The following is a 20,930-nucleotide window of genomic DNA, read 5'->3' as shown; positions in this document are numbered from 1 at the left end:
TCCATGGTGTTTAGAGCCGCCCATGGCTCATTTGTTAAAGAGCTTTGACAAAGGAGCCATTGGTGACTCTAAAACATGTCAGCCACGCCATCTTCTTGCCTCCAGCACTGACATCACCTCCAGTCGCCAGTTTTCGGCGTCCCGCAACCACGGGAGTCGCCAGGCTTCCTGAAACACTGTGCATCATCTGGCTGTCCTTTTTCCCCATCAAGCAGTGGATGCTCTGGACTACACAGATCCTTCTCTGTACTGTAATCCTCCCGACCCCTGGTCGGTCTGACAAGCCTTAAGTTGCCATTTGTCAAATAAATGTGTTGATCATGTTTAATGCTACACTTAGAGTGGTACTCTGTGTTTGTTTTTACCTTAAGCATCCCACTGCAGGACCTGCTGAAGAAGGTCAGGGAGTTAGGGCGACTACAGATATTCCTCCCATGGTCTGTAGCACATTGCCTGGGACTTCAGCCCTGCAAAGGGCTCTGAGGTGTGTGGCTCCCATGCCCAATCTACTTAGGCCCCTCTCCAACTGGCATTTATATGGGCACTTACTACACCCATGACATCACTAAGGAGGGACTTTTCTAAAAGGGGGCTAACACCTAATTAAAACTTTCCCTTTACCATACTAGACTGGGAACAGAGCCACATAGTGGCATGCAAGCCAACTGCACCTGCCATTATGTGGCTATCCAGAGGATTGCCACAGGACCAGGAAGAAGTACAGGGTAGGTGGCAGCCTCAGCGGACAGACCTGGATCTGTCAGTGCTGCTGGAAAGCGCATTGAGAGGTAAATGCATACTTGCACATTATAACAAAAGCTCCCTTGCACACAGTGGAATTTAGTCCAGCTTAAATCATTAGTGAGGAACATCATCACAGATCTTGCATCCAATAATTCATAAACATTGGTTATCACTAGCTGGCATGACTCTTGATGTGCACTTTAAAAATATCTGCTTAGTCAGTCCATCAAATGTTATAGGCAGTGGAGGAGGTGTTTATGCAATCTTTAAAATAAGTCCAAATCCAAATTTTCTGAATTTTCCCTTTTATTTTCACCTTGTGATTCTGCAAATAGCACACTTCCTGATTATTTGTGTCTACACTCATTTCTCTATTGTATCTAAGGAGGGAGCTATAAATGTTCACACAGGCTGGACATCAAACAAGTCTGCCTTTGTTTATCTCCATTACCTGGTGGATAGATAAGACTAGTAGTTCACATAAAAAAAATAGGGATGTTTGTTGTTTCTTTTCAGCTCACAGGAAGTGAATTATTCTCTGTACTTGCTAAAAATTTTCTTTATTTCAATGAAAAGTCAAAATAAATGCAGTACCTGCATCTAAAGACTGAAAGGCTGCACTATATGACATATTTGTTTTTAGCTTAGTCTCCTTTATTAGTTTTATTTCGTTTGTTTGTTTTTTTTAGCTTTAATCTCTTATACAATGGTATGTTTATTACTAGAGCACCGGTATGCATCAGTTATAGATTTGTAAAAATGTATAATAAAATACTTTTATACAACATAACGCAAAAACAGGAATTTGCTCCTTAAGCTTAGAAAGGAGTACACAGTATGCTCAAGAAAATGTCATGTGCAACCCAATTCTCATACTCTTTTTCACGCTGTCATACACATTGCTATTTTCATTAAGTTTTCTTTCAGGGAACACAACAGGTGCTGTATTCTGTTGACACTAACATTTTTCTTATGATCAAATGTGATTTAAATTCTGTTCAAGGATGTATCAGGTGGAACTGACGGCTTCTAAAATTACAGCTCTGTGGGGAATGACAAGTACTATATTCCTGACCATCATACACAATCATGAAGGCAACAGTACACCACAGGGGTGAGTTCTGAAACCTGAAACAAAGAAAAAAAAGGCTCATTGTCTATACAGGTGTTAGCTTCTATTCTTAATCTTACTCTTGAAAAAAAAGGCTTATAAAATAAAGCAGTTCAAATAGCAAGAATAGCATGATGAGTACAGTTTCCCAGGACAACTGATCAGTCACGATGGTGAAAGATTAGTTAGCTGCAGACTTGGAATGGCAATTTACCAACAAAGAAAATGTTGGCCATGCTAGTATAAACTTCTGTTGCCTTCCAATTGTGATGAAAAAGTATTCGTTTTATATATAACATGTGCAAAGGTTCCTCAATTCTTTCCTGAACCTTCTAGAGTGCCAATTAAAGGACTTTTATCAATAGATTGCCAGTTAAAAGTCTTAACAATATATTATCCCACATAAGATAGGTCATGTTTACATGCCAGGACTGCTTTTATTCCTAAGCCAGATGATGGCAAACGGTTGTTTTAGGTTATTGTCCTTTGCACATTGCAGTTGGCCTTGCAAAGTAAGCGCAGTCTAATTTGAATAGTTGTTGGCTTGTTCTACTTTTCATAAATCATTTGTGTGCTTTTGGAAGATATAATGCATGAGTCCATCAAAAGGAGAAGAGTCTGCTTTTAATGTAGGATAAGCAACCTTTAACACTTCAGTAGATGCTGAATCAAATGTCCTGTGGTGTTTTGTCATTCTTTGATATAATGCAGAAATAGCTGAAGTGTAGAAAGTTGTTCATCCTTGGTGAAGACGAAGAGAAAGCTAAACGAAATGTGACTTTATTTTTCAATAGGTTTTGCCGTCGGAAGTTTTTGCGGCTTAATAACTAATGCTATGATCAAATATGTGGGCGTTTTGTGTACTTTAGGGTTCTAAGACTGACCTCAGAGTTAGGATTTTGTCATATCAGCTCTGTGGTAGTCTCTAGCAAGAGAGGAAAATCAATGTTAAACACTAAGACAAGATTTACGACCAACTAGCTTTGCTGCCTATCAGGCCATGTGAAAATACTCTAGGCAGCTCTTACATTACATTTCCTTCTCCCCAGATAATGCCACTTTTATCGGAAATAAATGATCCCCCATAGATGCAACTCTCATAAAGCCTCTGTACAAACCATTAGTGAAGCTCCCCAGGAAACGTGTTCCCTTTTGCCTGTATCACTATCTCCAGCTGCCTGAATAAAATATTGCAGTGCAGTAGGATACAAACTGCTCTGAAACTGTTTCATGAAAATCGAATATACTTTATTAGAAATGTTTAAATTGCTGTGGATTACTGCATATAAGATAGTACTATACAACTCAGCAACCTTTTCGTTGTTATTCATAACTGAATGTCAGGTACATAGCTGCCAAATATCCACAATTTCCATAGACATTTCAAGGCCTTGATGCTTCCCCCTGGAAATTCTTGCTCATTGGCACATCTAGTTTTTAGTATTGACTAAATTGAATCATAAATTCATGTTTTACTGCACATTTACATTTTATTATATATTTATGTCACGTGCTTTTACAGCACACCTCTGTGGCTGTTTTAAAAAAAAACACACTCTTGTTTATGCTCAACTGTCCTCTACCCGTTCCTTCAATCTTTTCTCTCTGGCAGGGCTACAGCTTCTGTATCCAATACTTGCTGGGTGTCGGCATGTCCCACTGTGCACTGTCAATCTATCCATCCTCTACATCAAGGAGTCCTGCAGGAGCGCATGGGAATGGCGTTCCTGTACTTTATTCACAGCAGGAACACCATTCCCATTAGCAGCCGCGTCCTACAGGCGATCTGTAGAAAGCAGTGTGGGTGTGTGGGAAGGGCAGGGCGTCCATGCCAACGGGGGTCAGTCTGCCTGGGTGCCACAAATTGGGGGGGCATCATCATGGCACACCTATCCTCCCCTCCCTCGGTCCTCCTCCTCCAGCGGCCGCTGTAACAAGGTCCCGCCTCCTAGAGTCCAGTGATAGGCATAACAATGCCGGTGTGTATTATAGGAGGCGGGACCTTGTTACAGCAGCCGCTGGAGGAGGAGAAGGACCGAGGCAGGGGAGGATGGGTGCGCTGGGATGACGCCCCCCCCCCCCCCAATGTGTGGCAATCGGGGAGGACTGACCCCTGTTGGCACTGGTAAGGATGCATTTCTGGGGACACTGATCAGGCTGCATATGCAAAAAAAAAGGGGGAAAAAAGCTGTGGGACTTTGAATGAGGTATATATATATATATATATATATATATATATATATATATTTATATGCCTCCATCCCTATTCATGTACAAAAGAGGAGGGAAATTGGGACTTTGAATGAGGCAATTTGACATGATAAGTGTAATTTGATATAAGTTTATTGGTGTGTTGGCATATGGCTGGGTATAAATACATAGCATAGGCATATAGCACATACACAGGTAATTTCATATATATATACACTGTATAGCATGGATCGTCATATTAACATCCATATGCACACACATAAAAGTTAGGCAGCACAATCAACTTTGCAGTACATAACAGTCTAGGATATAGATTAGTACCAGATGTGTGGAAGTGTGTATGAAAAATAATGAAAATTTTAGTTTAGAATAAAACAGTTATATATAGAGATGGGGTCCTTAACCACTTGCCGACCGCCTCACACTTATATACGTCAGCAGAATGGCACGGGCAGGCAGAATCACGTACCCATACGTGATCTGCCTCTCGCGGGCGGGGGGTCCGATCGGACCCCCCCCCCGGTGCCAGAGGTGGTCGGCTCAAGTTCGCGGGCGATGAGAGGTGAGGGGGAGGCCATCCATTGTTGGCCACCCCCTCCCGATCGCTCCCGGCGAATGAAAATGCTTCCTCTCCCTCTGTAATGTAAACAGAGGGAGAGGAAGTGATGTCATCCCTCCTCGAGCCGGTCTTTTTCGTTCCGGCGCCGAGGAGAGAAGACATCAAGTAAGTGCACAACACTACACGTTCAGTAGAACACGCAGGCACACTTTTCACCCCCGATCACCCCCTGTACCCCCTGTCACACTGACACCAATAGCAGTTTTTTTTTTTTTTTTTTGCATTGGTGTCAGTTTGTGACAGTTATAAGTGTTAGGGCAGTTAGGTTAGCCCCCTTTAGGTCTGGGGTACCCCCCTTTAGGTCTAGGGTACCCCCCTAACCCCCCATAATAAAGGTTAACCCCCGTAATCACCCCCCATCGCCAGTGTCGCTAAGCGATCGTTTTTCTGATCGCTGTATTAGTGACACAGGTGACGCGAGTTATGGAGGTAAGTATATAGGTTCGCTGTCAGTGTTTTATAGCGACAGGGACCCCCATATACTACCTACTAAAGGTTTTAACCCCCTGATTGCCCCCTAGTTAACCCTTTCACCAGCGATCACCGTATAAGTGTTATGGGTGACGCTGGTTAGTTCGTTTGTTTTTTATAGTTTATTATAGTTTTAGGGCACCCGCCGTTTATTACCTTATAAAGGTTTAACCCCCTAATTGCCCGGCAGTGATATAAGTTACGTTTTAGGATCAGATAAGGTCTGCGTCGCCCCAGGCAGCATCAGGTTAGCGCCAGTACCGCTAACACCCACGCACGCAGCATACACCTCTCTTAGAGCTATAGTATCTGAACGGATCGATATCTGATTCGATCAGATCTATACTAGCGTCCCCAGCAGTTTAGGGTTCCCAAAAACGCAGTGTTAGCGGGATCAGCCCAGATACCTGCTAGCACCTGCGTTTTGCCCCTCGGCCCAGCCCAGCCCACCCAAGTGCAGTATCGATCGATCACTGACACTTACAAAACACTAAGCACACATAACTGCAGCGTTCACAGAGTCAGGCCTGATCCCTGCGATCGCTAACAGTTTCTTGGTAGAGTTTTGAATCAGTCGCTAACAGTCAGGAGCTTTTTTGCCTGTGAGTCTCACTAGTGTACCCCTAAATTTAGAGCCCAAAATGGCAAATCGAAGGTACACTAGTGAAGAGGCCTACACGTTTCTGAGCATGACAGATAGTGAAGAGGAAGTCACTCATCTGTCAGATTCAGGCTCAGAATACGATCCTGTAGAGGACAGTGGCTCCATGACAGATAGCTCTGACGACGGAGTTGTGGTCCCTGCCAAGGTCAGGCGTACCAGACCCCAATCTTCTTCTTCTGTCCTTGAAGTGCAAGAACCGCAGGGCTCTCGTATGGAGCAGAGAAGTACTAGCGCCGCTGTTCCTTCTGGTGAACTGGCAAGCACCAGCGGCCTAGTACACCCTGGTCGTACATCCAGTACTGCAGTAAAACTTGGTGACGTGGCGAGTCCCATAAGTGCAGTTCAAGCTGGCGAGGTGGCAAGCACAAGTAGTGTCCCGCTGCCACCAAGAAGACAAAGACAGGCCCGTCGTGCCCATAGTGCCCTTCGTGCTGCATTCGCCAATCCGAATTGGGAACCCACCACTTCTGCAGCACCCGTACTTCCCCCATTCACTGGCCAACCCGGAATTCAGGTGAAAACAGTTGATTTTACGCCACTGGACTTTTATTCGCTGTTTTTCACCGAAGATCTCTATAGATCTATTGTGGACCAAAGCAATTTATACGCTTGTCAACACATCGCCACTATTCTCCAGTCCTCCCTTGCCAGAGATTGGAGACCAATTACGGTCCCCAAATTTAAGCTCTTTCTGGGCCTTTCCCTCAACATGGGCATAAATAAAAAGAGTGAGTTGCGGTCATATTGGTTTACTGACCCAATTTACCATATGCCCGTGTTCTCTGCCTCCATGACCAGGGCACGATACGAGCAGATTTTGCAGTTCATGCACTTCAACGACAATGAACTCTGTCGTCCTCGTGGAGACCCTGGATACGATCGGCTCTACAAAATTCGGCCCCTCGTAAACCACTTCAACCAACGTTTTGCAGACTTGTTTACTCCCCATCAAGTTGTCTGCGTTGATGAGTCCCTGATTAAATTTTCTGGCCGCTTGTCATTCAAACAGTACCTTCCCAGCAAGCGTGCCAGATACGGGGTCAAGATGTATAAGCTCTGTGACAGGGCCACAGGCTATACATGTAGTTTTATGGTTTACGAGGGCAAAGATAGTCACGTAGAGCCGACAAACTGCCCTGACTACATAGGAAGCGCTGGCAAGATAGTGTGGGACTTGGTGTCACCCTTATTCGGAAAGGGGTACCACTTGTACGTGGACAATTATTACACGAGAGTGCCACTTTTTAGCCACCTTTTTGATCATCAGATTGGAGCATGTGGCACCGTGCGACTTAATCACCGCGGCTTTCCCCAGCGGCTTGTAGATTCCCGTCTTAGGCTGGGGGAGAGAGCCTGCTTGCAGTGTAATAATTTGCTCGCTATGAAGTGGAGGGACAATAAGAATGTTTTCGTTCTTACCTCCCTTCATGCAGACACGACGACCCAAATTACTACGGCGACTGGTGTTGTGGAGAAACCCCTCTGTGTCCACGAATATAACCTCAATATGGGAGGGGTGGACCTCAACGACCAGTTGTTGGCACCGTACCTAGTTGCCCGTAAGGCCAGACGCTGGTACAAAAAAGTGTCTGTTTATTTATTTCAATTGGCTTTGCTGAATGCTCATGTGCTATACAGAGCTTCAGGACGGACTGGATCCTTCCTTAAATTCCAGGAAGAGATCGTCAGAGCCCTTCTGTTTCCAGACGGTGCTCCACCTCACCTTCCCCAACCAAATGCAGTAAGCCGGCTGCATTAGAGGCATTTTCCTTATGTCCTCCCGTGTACCCCTACCCAACGAGCCCCCCAAAAAAGATGTCGTGTCTGCAGCAAGTGCGGATTTAGGCGTGACACCCGGTATTGTTGTCCCTCCTGTCCTGACAATCCTGGTCTATGCATTGGTGAATGTTTTGAACGCTACCATACACTAGTTGAGTATTAGCATAGGGTACAGCACTGCACAGACTAGGACACACTTTCACAGGGTCTCCCAAGATGCCATCGCATTTTGAGAGACCCAAACCTGGTACCAGATAAAAAAGTTAAAGTTACTAAAAAAAGTGTAAAAAAAAAAATAGTTGTTGTTTTATTGTTCTCTCTCTATTCTCTCTCTATTGTTCTGCTCTTTTTTATTGTATTCTATACTGCAATGTTTTATTGTTATGTTTTTATCATGTTTGCTTTATAGGTATGCAATTTTTTTATACTTTGTTTTTTTATTGTTAACCACTTTTTTGTTTTCAGGTACACCATTCAGCTGCAGAGCGGATTTATTTATCTTGACAGCAACAGCGTTTGCTCCCACGATACATAAAGCCGTGACTCCAGCGCTGTCAGAGGTGATTTCACCACCACAGTTACATACTTCAGCATATATGCAGAAGCGTGGGGGCAGCAGTGGGTGGAGGAGCGATTTGTTCCTGCCTTTTGCGGGAGGATGCCCCCATGCTTCGGCATATATATATTTTAGGTAGGCACAGGTTGCGTTAAATGTTTTATTTTTTACTGTTTTTTTTTGTATTTGCTTTGCAGGTATGGTAAGTATTACTGTTATACTGTAATGTTACTTTGTTTTTTTGTTAACCATCATTTGCTTAGCAGGTACGCCATTCAGTTGCAGCGCGGATTTATTTATCTTGACAGCAACAGCGTTTGCTCCCACGATACGTAAAGCCGTGACTCCAGCGCTGTCGGAGGTGATTTCACCACCACAGTTACATACTTCAGCATATATGCCAAAGCGTGGGGGCAGCAGTGGGTGGAGGAGCGATTTGCTCCTGCCTTTTGCGGGAGGATGCCCCCATGCTTCGGCATATATAAACGGTGCATGTATGCCCATCATTAGAAGTGGGTGGATGAAGGGAGGTATTCTAATGGTGGGCATACCCACCGATCAATATCTTTTTTTCGTTCAGCCCACAGGCTGCATAAAAAAAAGTTTACAATATATGCCCAACAAGGAACAGCAACGTACTGGTATGTTGCTGGACTTTGAGTGGTTATACCAGAAGGATGCCTGCAGGTTTAGGTATCATCTTGGTATCATTCTTTTCAGCCAGTGGTCGGCTTTCATGTAAAAGCAATCCTAGCGGCTAATTAGCCTCTAGACTGCTTTTACAAGCAGTGGGAGGGAATGCCCCCCCCCTCACCGTCTTCCATGTTTTTCTCTGGCTCTCCTGTCCCAACAGGGAACCTGAAAATGCAGCCGGTGATTCAGCCAGCTGACCATAGAGCTGATCAGAGACCAGAATGCTATGAGCATTTCATGACTTAGATTTCGCCGGATGTAAACAGCGCCATTGGGAAATTGGAAAAGCATTTTATCACACCGATCTTGGTGTGGTCAGATGCTTTGAGGGCAGAGGAGAGATCTAGGGTCTAATAGACCCCAATTTTTTCAAAAAAGAGTACCTGTCACTACCTATTGCTATCATAGGGGATATTTACATTCACTGAGATAACAATAAAAATGATGAAAAAAAAATAAAAATGAAAGGGACAGTTTAAAAATAAGGTTAAAAAGCAAAAAAATAATAAAGAAAAAAAAAAAAGCACCCCTGTCCCCCCCTGCTCTCGCGCAAAGGCGAACGCAAGCGTCGATCTGGCGTCAAATGTAAACAGCAATTACACCATGCATGTGAGGTATCACCGTGAAGGTCAGATCGAGGGCAGTAATTTTAGCAGTAGACCTCCTCTGTAAATCTAAAGTGGTAACCTGTAAAGGCTTTTAAAGGCTTTTAAAAATGTATTTAGTTTGTCGCCACTGCACGTTCGTGCGCAATTTTAAAGCATGTCATGTTTGGTATCTATGTACTCGGCCTAAGATCATCTTTTTTATTTCATCAAACATTTGGGCAATATAGTGTGTTTTAGTGCATTAAAATTTTAAAAAGTGTGTTTTTTTCCCGTTTGAAAAATCGCTGCGCAAATACTGTGTGAAAGAAAAAAAATGAAACACCCACCGTTTTAATCTGTAGGGCATTTGCTTTAAAAAAATATATAATGTTTGGGGGGTTCAAAGTAATTTTCTTGCAAAAAAAATAATTTTTTCATGTAAACAAAAAGTATCAGAAAGGGCTTTGTCTTCAAGTGGTTAGAAGAGTGGCTGATGTGTGACATAAGCTTCTAAATGTTGTGCATAAAATGCCAGGACAGTTCAAAACCCCCCCAAATGACCCCATTTTGGAAAGTAGACACCCCAAGCTATTTGCTGAGAGGCATGTCGAGTCCATGGAATATTTTATATTGTGACACAAGTTGCGGGAAAAAGACAAATTTTTTTTTTTTTTTTGCACAAAGTTGTCACTAAATGATATATTGCTCAAACATGCCATGGAAATATGTGAAATTACACCCCAAAATAAATTCTGTTGCTTCTCCTGAGTACGGGGATACCACATGTGTGAGACTTTTTGGGAGCCTAGCCGCATACGGGACCCCGAAAACCAAGCACCGCCTTCAGGCTTTCTAAAGGCGTAAATTTTTGATTTCACTCTTCACTGCCTATCACAGTTTCGGAGGCCATGGAATGCCCAGATGGCACAAACCCCCCCCCCCCAAATGACCCCATTTTGGAAAATAGACACTCCAAGCTATTTGCTCAGAAGTATAGTGAGTATTTTGCAGACCTCACTTTTTGTCATAAACTTTTGAAAATTGAAAAAAGAAAAAAAAATACATTTTTCTTGTCTTTCTTCATTTTCAAAAACAAATGAGAGCTGCAAAATACTCACCATGCCTCTCAGCAAATAGCTTGGGGTATCTACTTTCCAAAATGGGGTCATTTTGGGGGGTTTTATGCTATCTTGGCATTTTATGGCCTTCGAAACTGTGATAGGTAGTGAGGAGTGAAATCAAAAATTTACGCCCTTAGAAATCCTGAAGGCAGTGATTGGATTTCGGTGCCCCGTATGAAGCTAGGCTCCCAAAAAGTCCCACACATGTGGTATCCCCGTACTCAGGAGAAACAGCAGAATGTATTTTGGGCTGTAATTCCACATATGCCCATGGCATGTTTGAGCAATATATCATTTAGTGACAACTTTGTGCAAAAAAAAACAAACAAAAAAACAATTGTCACTTTCCCGCAACTTGTGTCAAAATATAAAATATTCCATGGACTCAACATGCCTCTCAGCAAATAGCTTGGGGTGTCTACTTTCCAAAATGGGGTCATTTGGGGGTTTTTTGTGCCATCTGGGCATTTTATGGCCTTCAAAACTGTGATAGGTAGTGAGGAGTGAAATCACAACTTCGCGCCCTTAGAAATCCTGAAGGCGCTGCTTGGCTTTCGGGGCCCCGTGCGTGGCTAGGCTCCCAAAAAGTCCCACACATGTGGTATCCCCATACTCAGGAGAAGCAGCTTAATGTATTTTGGGGTGCAATTCCACATATGCCCATGGCCTGTGTGAGCAATATATCATTTAGTGACAACTTTTTGTAATTTTTTTTTTGTCATTATTCAATCACTTGGGACAAAAAAAATAAATATTCAATGGGTTCAACATGCCTCTCAGCAATTTCCTTGGGGTGTCTACTTTCCAAAATGGGGTCATTTGGGGGGGTTTTGTACTGCCCTGCCATTTTAGCACCTCAAGAAATGACATAGGCAGTCATAAACTAAAAGCTGTGTAAATTCCAGAAAATGTACCCTAGTTTGTAGACGCTATAACTTTTGTGCAAACCAATAAATATATGCTTATTGACATTTTTTTTTACCAAAGACATGTGGCCGAATACATTTTGGCCTAAATGTATGACTAAAATTGAGTTTATTGGATTTTTTTTATAACAAAAAGTAGAAAATATCATTTTTTTTCAAAAGTTTTGGTCTTTTTCCGTTTAAAGCGCAAAAAATAAAAACGGCAGAGGTGATCAAATACCATCAAAAGAAAGCTCTATTTGTGGGAAGAAAAGGAAGTAAATTTTGTTTGGGTACAGCATTGCATGACCGCGCAATTGTCAGTTAAAGCGATGCAGTGCCAAATTGTAAAAAGTGCTCTGGTCAGGAAGGGGGTAAATCCTTCCGGGACTGAAGTGGTTAAAAAGCATGTAGCTACATCCTAAGTTTCCAATGCATTTCATGTATTACAACATTTCTTCAGGGGCGGATGTTAAGGAATATCTGCAAAAGACAGAGTGTAAGTATATCTAGTTTTAAAAATGAAATTTTATAACAAGAAACAGGGTTCCTGATCCTAAATACTTACATACAACTAAAGGTAAAAAATATATATATGCAGCTGTGGAAGGTGGGGACTGACAGGGCTTGAAAATTTGACTGTCCCGGGGTATCAGGCTGCATTGCTGGGGACACTGATCAGGCTGCATTGCTGGGGACACTGATCATGCTGCATTGCTGGGGACATTGGTAAGGCTGCATTGCTGGGAACACTGATATAGCTGCATTGCTGGGGACACTGATCAGGCTGCATTGCTGGGGACACTGATCAGGCTGCATTGCTGTGGACAGTAGTAAGGCTGCATTGCTGGGGACACTGGTAAGGCTGCATTGCTGGGGACACTGATCATGCTGCATTGCTGGGGACATTGGTAAGGCTGCATTGCTGGGGACACTGATATAGCTGCAATGCTGGGGACACTGGTAAGGCTGAATTGCTGGGGACAGTAATAACGCTGCATTGCTGGGGACATTGGTAAGGCTGCATTGCTGGGCACTGATCAGGCTGCATTGCTGGGCACTGGTGAGGCTGCATTGCTGGGCACTGATCAGGCTGCATTGCTGGGCACTGGTGAGGCTGCATTGCTGGGAACTGGTGAGGCTGCATTGCTGGACACTAGTAAGGCTGCATTGCTGGGCACTAGCGAGGTTGCATTGCTGGGCACTGGTAAGGCTGCATTGTTGGGCACTGATCAGGCTGCATTGCTGGGCACTGGTGACGCTGCATTGCTGGGCACTGGTAAGGCCGCATTGCTGGCCACTGGTAAGGCCGCATTGATGGGCAACGTTAAGGCTGCATTTGATGGGCACTGATCAGACTGCATTTCATGGGCACTGAGGAGTAAGCAGCCCGGGTCCTGGGCCCCACATATATATATATATATATATATATATATATATATATATATATATATATATATATATATATATATGTATATATATATACCCACACACACACAGTTTTTTTTTTGAGGTGGGGGAATTTTGGGTGAGTTCCTACACTTTTTTTTCCCAGCACTTGACCCCTGCTCTACATCATTACAATATCTTGGGTGAGGTGGGAGAGAAGTGGACATCACCGCCCCACCTCTCACTCTTGTCCAATCAGAGAATGCTTTTCATTCTTTAAGAAAATACAAAGCAATTTCTGAATGTGCCCCTGCTGAGCAGTCGACCTCCTGTGTCCAGAATGCAACAGGGCAGACACTCAGCACGGGACCCTAAAGCTGGTGCAGATCACAAGTGTAACCATGTCCACCACAGTGAATTTCAGCTTCTAGAGGAATTCCACAGTAATGGTATATGCATAGTTATGTTGGTCCAAGCAGGACCAATATAACTAGGTAAAAAAGCCATACCTGGAATTCTTATTTAAAGTGGTTGTAAAGGCCACCCCTAAACATTTACCTAAGCACTATCTCAATTCAGTGGTGTGCCCAAGAGCAGCAGCACTGCCCTCGCTCTCTCTCTTCCCTCACAGGACTCAGAAGCAGCAGTGGAAGCCATTTGCTCCAGCTTCTGTCAATCAAATCAAATGAAGAGGGAGTTGGGGGATGGGTGAGGCAGAGCCAAGCTATGTGTGTTTGTAGACATACACAACCTGACTTGGAAGCGAGCCCACAGCGTATGCCTTGGCTCTTCCTTTTCTATGTCCACCCTATAGCAAACCGCTTGCTTGGGGCAGGCGGTGTCGTGGAAATTCCACTATACACTGTGCGTAATCCATGTCTCTTGTGCTAATAGAGCGCCCTTTCAGCTTCTTGGTACAATGCCTCTTAGTAAACCCCTGTTTCCCATATAAGTAAACAGACATGACCACCATCCTTACATCCTTAGCTCAACTGTCCCTCTCGAGCCTGTGTTCTGTTTATTTAGAGTACGTAACAATAGAGCTTGGTGGTTTCACAATCAGCCAATCAAGCACAGGCATTCCTTCAAACAGGAGGAGTTATACAAATCTCAACCAATGAACAATGACTAGGGGAGTCTATGGGCGTGTCTGGGCAGGGGCATTGTGTATGATTTCCCGCCCCCTGCACCTGTAAGCCATCATCTTCAGCTAGACAAAGGAAGCCGCATGGATGGCCTTGAAATCATGGACGCTGTGCCGGACCATAACAATTCAAAGACTGCCGTTTTTACTGTTGGCGTGAATCCTTATTCTGCATTGTTCAGAGAACAATGCATACCCGGATAATTCTACCATTCCTGAGGATGGGAGATTATCTGCAGGAACATGCCGTAGCCTCCCTACGTATTGATCAGACACAGGAGTGACACAAACGCACATCCCCATAACTGATAATGTCTTTGCAGAGTGAACACATCACCCCCAGACGATCACATGTGCATTGCAAAGGGGCCCTTTGCTGACGGACATATCCCCACTCCGTAAACACTTCTCTGCATCCTCAAGAAGCTTTCCACTACCGAAACGGGTCTCAACCAGCATCAGTCTGCCCCAGTCCGCGCTTTAGAGTGGGCTGCAGGAGAACTAACACTGGGAGACGCTGTGACAATACATATTAAATACATCTTAATAAAATTTCCACAACAGTGGAGAAGAGGAGGAGCCAAGATTGCCAGTAGGGGACTGTGGTTGTGGGGGTCTTATCAGGGGGAATTTCAGGATCTGGAGGGACCCCAGATCCCGCCCCCCCCCCATGTGAATCAGTACCAATTCATCAAAAAAGTTTCAAAGAGAAATAAAAACACATTTTTTTTTAATAAAGAAATTGTCCGCCGATGTAGATCACAACGCCCACCGCCACTGCCGGACCCAAAAAAATTTAAAAAAAGGTCCACCCGCGACGAAGGCTAAACTGCCGACTGCAGGCTCTGGTGCATGCTGGGTTGGTGATGTCACAAGGGGCCGGTGCCACCAGGTGATGTCGCCAGGTGACCCCACCCCTTACCTATATAGAAACTATGAAACGGCGGAGGCTACAGTCGGCAGTTAGCCTTCGTCGTGGGCGGACCTTTTTTTTTCTTTTTTTTGGGTCCAGCGGTGGTGGCAGACGTCATGATTGACAATGGATCTACATCGGGGGACATTGTTTTTTTATTTTTATTAAAGGAATTGTCAAAAACTGTCTGTGTTTTTATTTCTTTTTTACAATTTTTTGATGAATGGGTACAATGTATCCCATACTCATTCACATGTAGGGGGGGCGGGATCTGGAGGCCTCCAAAGGGGCCTCCAGATTTCGATAATGCATAGTGCATTGAGGGGCACTCAGGGGGTGAACATCCCACTGAGCGCCCCGCAAATTTGGGTGTTCGCTAAACAGTCGTACAGGCGATATTCGGACTGAACTGTTTGCACAACTCTGCTGCTGACATCTGTATCTTCGCTACCACTTGTTACCAACCTTTGGCTTGTTCCTTATCTACCCTTTTGCTTCATCCCAACCTGCAACCACTTGCTACAGAACTTTTGCTTGTTTACTGACTATGATTCTTCTTGATTGCTACCTGCTCAATCTGCTACAGGACTCTGGTTTGCTCACCTCCTGGTGGGGTGATTCTCAGGACCGTGACCTGGTACTATCACGCAGCAAAACACATCTCCACCATCAGGAGCTCTGGTGAATATCGGTTAGTACTTAGACCGACACCTCAGGTGAGCCCACATCATCTGCCAGGCTGACCTGCTTGTATACCTATCCTGCTAGTCGGTGGGAGTCTCTCTATTGCTATAGCTATGGGTCTCTGACTCCTGACTATGACATTTACAATGCAGTAGGCCAGCTGCATGCCATGGGACCCAAAAGCTAGTTGAGATCACTGTATTAGTGGTGCCTAATACAGTGACTTCCAACTTCCAGGGGGATCCCACAAGTATAGTATATGCATAGTTACATTGGTCCAAAGCTGGTCCAACTGCAAGTGTAACATAAATATAATAGGTCTTATACAGTCAGAAAAGCCTTCACATCTGTGGAGGGCCTTATTTCCTACACACATTTCTCAGACTTTAATGGGTCCAACACTTTGAGCTGGAATAGCAACAGGAACTATAAGTGCCTTCAACAGGCCTGTAGACATATAGAACATATACAAAGAGGTGACTCATGTTATATATTTTTTTCACACACTATCCATTCAAATATGAGCAGAGCTCTTATTCAGGGCAGTGTAGAATTTGCTTTTACAGAATTATTAAAGGCTTTTGAAAAAAAAAAACATTTTAATTGGGTGGAAGCTAGCAAACTGAATCGCCCACCAATATTCTTATTGATGACACCAGGGGTGAGGTCTCTGTGCCATAATGATCTATGTATCTATTATTAAAAAAAAAAAAAAAAAAAGAAGATGCTGTATATGGTAATGAAAATATTTTAAAATATGTTGTTCAACAAACTTCTACCAAGAGACAGAATAGAGTAAGAGAAAAATGATTTCTTCATTGTTGGCTCTGTGACTTTTCATATAAATAAGGGAGTGAGTTTGCATTGTCCAGTTAAATTAATTATCTCGATTATGCAGTCATTGGGATGTTCAGAAAACAACACTATATCATTTGTCTGGCATAGTCCTAGAGAAATTGAGGTCATCATATCTTGATTATTATTAATAATAGCTTTAAATGATGCACAATGGCTGGAGTGATAAAGGTCAGAGCAGTGAATTAACTACTGTACTATTACATCCCTGCATGGTTACAGGAAATTCCTGAAAGTATATCATAGAAGAGAAAGATGTGCATTTACACTGCTAGCCCATTTCGTGCAGGTCAAGCACTCAACTTTAATCCCCCAAGCATTTACCTGCGATGCTTGTTGAGTGCAATAAGTATTTCAAGAATAAATGAAGCTATTGACGTCACTATCTTTAAAGAACTGAAAACAATTCTCCTCAAGTATACCTGACATGTATTTGTAATAGGCTAACATTAACAGTAAAGCTTGAATAAACAGTACAGTTTAACATGGTATTCATACATTAGCTGAATATATATTTATGGGAAATACTGTATCTCTCTTACAAGTTTCTACTAATGTAGAACTATATTTTGACAGAAAAGAAAATTGTTCAGCAAAATGTATTTTGTAGGGGGGCATGTCCTAGCCATTGAGCCGCATGGCAGCCTGAGAAGGAAGCTCTGATGAACCCCAGCCTCTCCCAGCAACCCCGAGCAATGCCATCCAACCAGGCACCTACTGCTACCTTGGGTAATGTTAACAAAGAAACAAAGAGGGACCTCGCAGGGGAAAAGCTGCGTCCGAGCAGAAGATCCAAGATGGCACCAACACACAGAACACGGCAGCCCCAGCTGAGTGACTGTTTGTTCCCACAAACACAGACACACAGGAGGACCCAGAGCTCTCTGAGGACATCACAGACATCCAGTCACCTCAGAAACACCCCCAACAAGCGTCCAGCCTCTTCACCGCTGCAATCCTCATACTCCAAGGCACATGTGAGTAGAAAGTTGAACTTTTCCCCTGCACAGACACCACCGCTGCTCATAGAGCCTAATACTCTTCTTGAGGAATTCCCTTCCTTAGACAAGCCTGCATCTGATTTAGAACTTAAACACATGCTTCAATCCCTCAATAAGGACATTCAATCTAACATTGACAGAGCAATTGGCCATACACATACACAGATTACACAGATTGCCGAACAGATGGATGATCTAGAGTCAAAAGTGGGAGAAATTGTATCACCTCACAACTACCTAGTAGAAACCTACCAGGATCAATCACTAGAAATTCAGTGACTTAAAGACAAGGTAGCAGACCTCGAAGATAGATCCCGAAGGATCAATGTCAAAATCAGGGGTATACCTGAATATGTGACGCAGTCGTAGCTAATCGGCTACCTGCAAGCCCTGTTCAAAAAGATTCCACCATCAGTCTCCAAGCAGGATCTCCTCATTGATCGGGCACATCATCTTGTAAAACCAAGCTTTCTCCCAGCTTCAGTACTATGTGACGTTATTGCATGAATACACTTTATTCTTTTTAAACATTTTTATTGTGTTTTCATAAGTTTAAACAACAGATGTACAGTAATATCATATATGGAAATACAATTTTTGACGGAATAGAAAATAGAAATGAAGTTTCATTAGTAATAAACATCAACATAAGCTATCAGGTAAATATTAGTAGATGATACAAAGTTACTTGTAACATATATGCCTGAAATTAGGATACTTCTTATTTCAGGAATGAGTATGGAGAATCGAAATAATTCAATAGAATAATGTACCTATGGTTTTGAGTGAAGAGCCAGGTGGTTAAAATATGTATGAGATGGTACATTAGGAGTGTTACAGGGCAATCAAGAGAAATAGGTATGTTTTCCAGGGCCAAGTTCCTGTCAATTGGCTTAGCATTATCTGGAAATATGAGTAATATTTCAGATTATCCCGCAAGACTCCTATTAGAGTAAAAGTAACTAGTGTAAAGAGAAGGGGAAGCTTAGATAATGTTATGATGAAGAGACACTGGGATGTGAAATGGGGTATGTCACCAGAGGGGGTCAGTAGACTCGGGAGGTAAAAAATGAATGAATGAATTAAATCACATAACAGATTATAGATCTTAAGCCCTTAAGGGAGTAGGAAAGAGGTGTCAAAGCCCGATGGCAGGAAATGTTCAATCCATGGTGTCCACAGGGCTTTGAATTTAGATATATTATCAAGATAGATAGCTTCTGTTTTAGCAAGGATTAGGGATTGGGGAACTCTTTGTTTGACTAATGATATATCAAGTGGATCTGTTTTCCAAGCTTTTGCTATGACCTGTTTTAATGCTGTTGTTACAAAGAGCATGAGTTTAAATTGGTGGTTTGACAAGGCATGTGGTTTACTCAGGAGTGCAATAGGTGCGTCAGGCAGTAATATAACTTTGAACATTGTGGAAAGAATATTAAATACTTCTGACCAAAAGGATCTGACAATATTACATTCCCACCAGATATGTACCCGAGTACCCGGAGTAGAGCAGCCCGAAAGCAATGGGAAGGATATTGTGGAGAGAATTTAGAAATTCTGGCTGGGACTAAGTACCATCTTGTGAGTACCTTATATTTGGTTTCGAGAGCCTCTACATTCGGGGAAGCAGACTTTGTTGTTAGCCAGATTTGAGACCAATTTATGTCTGCAGGTTGTAATTGGAGATCTTTTTCCCATTTGGTAGTATAGGTTGGGGGCGAAGAGGTAATGTGTGGTAGTAAACGGGTGTATAGGTTGGAAATGAGACCACATTTATGTTGATCTGCTTTACAGGCTTGTTCGAATATAGGGAAGCTTGGTGATTTCGTATCAGAGGGTGCATTGTTGTGAAAAAAGTTTTTTATTTGAAGATATCTGAAAGTTTCTGTATGTGGGAGATCGTAGTTTTCATGAAGAGTAGGAAATGGTGTGATTAGAGAAGATTTATAGAAATGGTGAGCGCAGGTCAAACCAGCTCTTGACCATGAGTTTGGGGAGGACCAAGCCAGGTAGAATGAGGGATTATAGAGGAAGGAGAGAAGAGGATTATGTCTAGACTGTAGGCCAAAATGGATAGGCTGTGTTTGGTAATGGGATTCGTTACTGTTTGGCATTACATTGGGTTTAGCCAAAGAAGATTTGCGATGGATAGAGGGTCACAATCGACTGATTCTACCACTGCCCAAAGTGGGATTTCTGTCTTAGCATGGAATCTGGAAAGTTGTAATAATTGGGCTGCATAATAATATTATGTAAAATCTGGCACATCCAGACCACCCTGAATTTTAGGAGCATATAGGGTATGTTTAGGAATTCGAGATTTTGTCTTACCCCAGATAAAATGTAAGGTTTTACGTTGTACGATGCGTAAGAAGTGTAACGGTATAGATATAGGTAATACTCGAAAAAGATATAAGAGTTTTGGAACGATGGACATTTTAATCACTGGAATTCTTCCTAACCAAGCCAGTGGTATGGTTGACCAATTATTGAGAAGTTTATTAAGTTGTGAAAGCATAGGTGGGTAATTTGTTGCATAGAGCTCCAGAGGGTTGGCTGTAAAGTTAATACCCAAGTAGGAGATGAATACACTTTTTTCACATCAAGGACATGCTCATGTCAATTGCCAGGAAGCTAAAATCATTACCAAAACCATTCTCCCGTTTTGCAATTTTTGCTGACATAACCCAGGTAGGGATGGGCGAATGGTTCGGCCCAAGCATGAGTTCAGGCTGAACATTTGCCTGTTTGGCCATTCGTCGAACACCTGAATTTGCAGGATGTTCACCGGGTGTTCACCCTGACGAGAACCCTGCAATGCACTGAGCAATGCACAGTGCATTCTTTGCCCTGTCAATGGGTTTCCCTGCTGACAGCTGAATAAAAAAAAAAAAACGCCGGTAAAAAAATTTAGGAAAAAAAACGGCCCCCCCAAAATCCATACCAGACCCTTATCCGAGCATGCAGCCCAGCAGGTCAGGAAAAGGGGAGGGGAAGAGCAAGCGCCCCCCCTGAACCAAAACCAGGCCACATGCCCTCAAGATGGGGGGTGGGTGCTTTAGGGCATGGGGGGCTCTGCGTCCCCAACCCCAAAGCACCTTGTCCCCATGTTGACAACCGTGGGCTGTGGTTGTTGGGGTCTGTGGGTAGGGAGCTTATCGGAATCTGGAAGCCCCCTTTAATAAGGGAGCACCCAGATCCCTCCCCTCATGTGAATGGGTATCGCGTACATCGCACCCCTACCTTTTCACCAAAAAAGTGTCAAAAAGTAAGAGCCACAGGAAACAGTTTTTGACAAATCCTTTATTAAAAAATAAAAAATAGTGTCCCTCGGTGCAATCCATCATCAATCCCGTCGGACCTGAAAAATAGAAAAAATGGAAATTGCTCCGCCTCCGTGGGAGGCTACCCATCCTATGCTCTCTCTTTGCTCTGATAGCTCTTATATAGTCAATGGACGGGGCAAACCCAGTGTCTTAACTG

Source organism: Aquarana catesbeiana, linkage group LG04, assembly GCF_042186555.1.
Source record: "Aquarana catesbeiana isolate 2022-GZ linkage group LG04, ASM4218655v1, whole genome shotgun sequence".
Classification (NCBI taxonomy): domain Eukaryota; kingdom Metazoa; phylum Chordata; class Amphibia; order Anura; family Ranidae; genus Aquarana; species Aquarana catesbeiana.
This window is presented reverse-complemented; position numbering follows the sequence as displayed.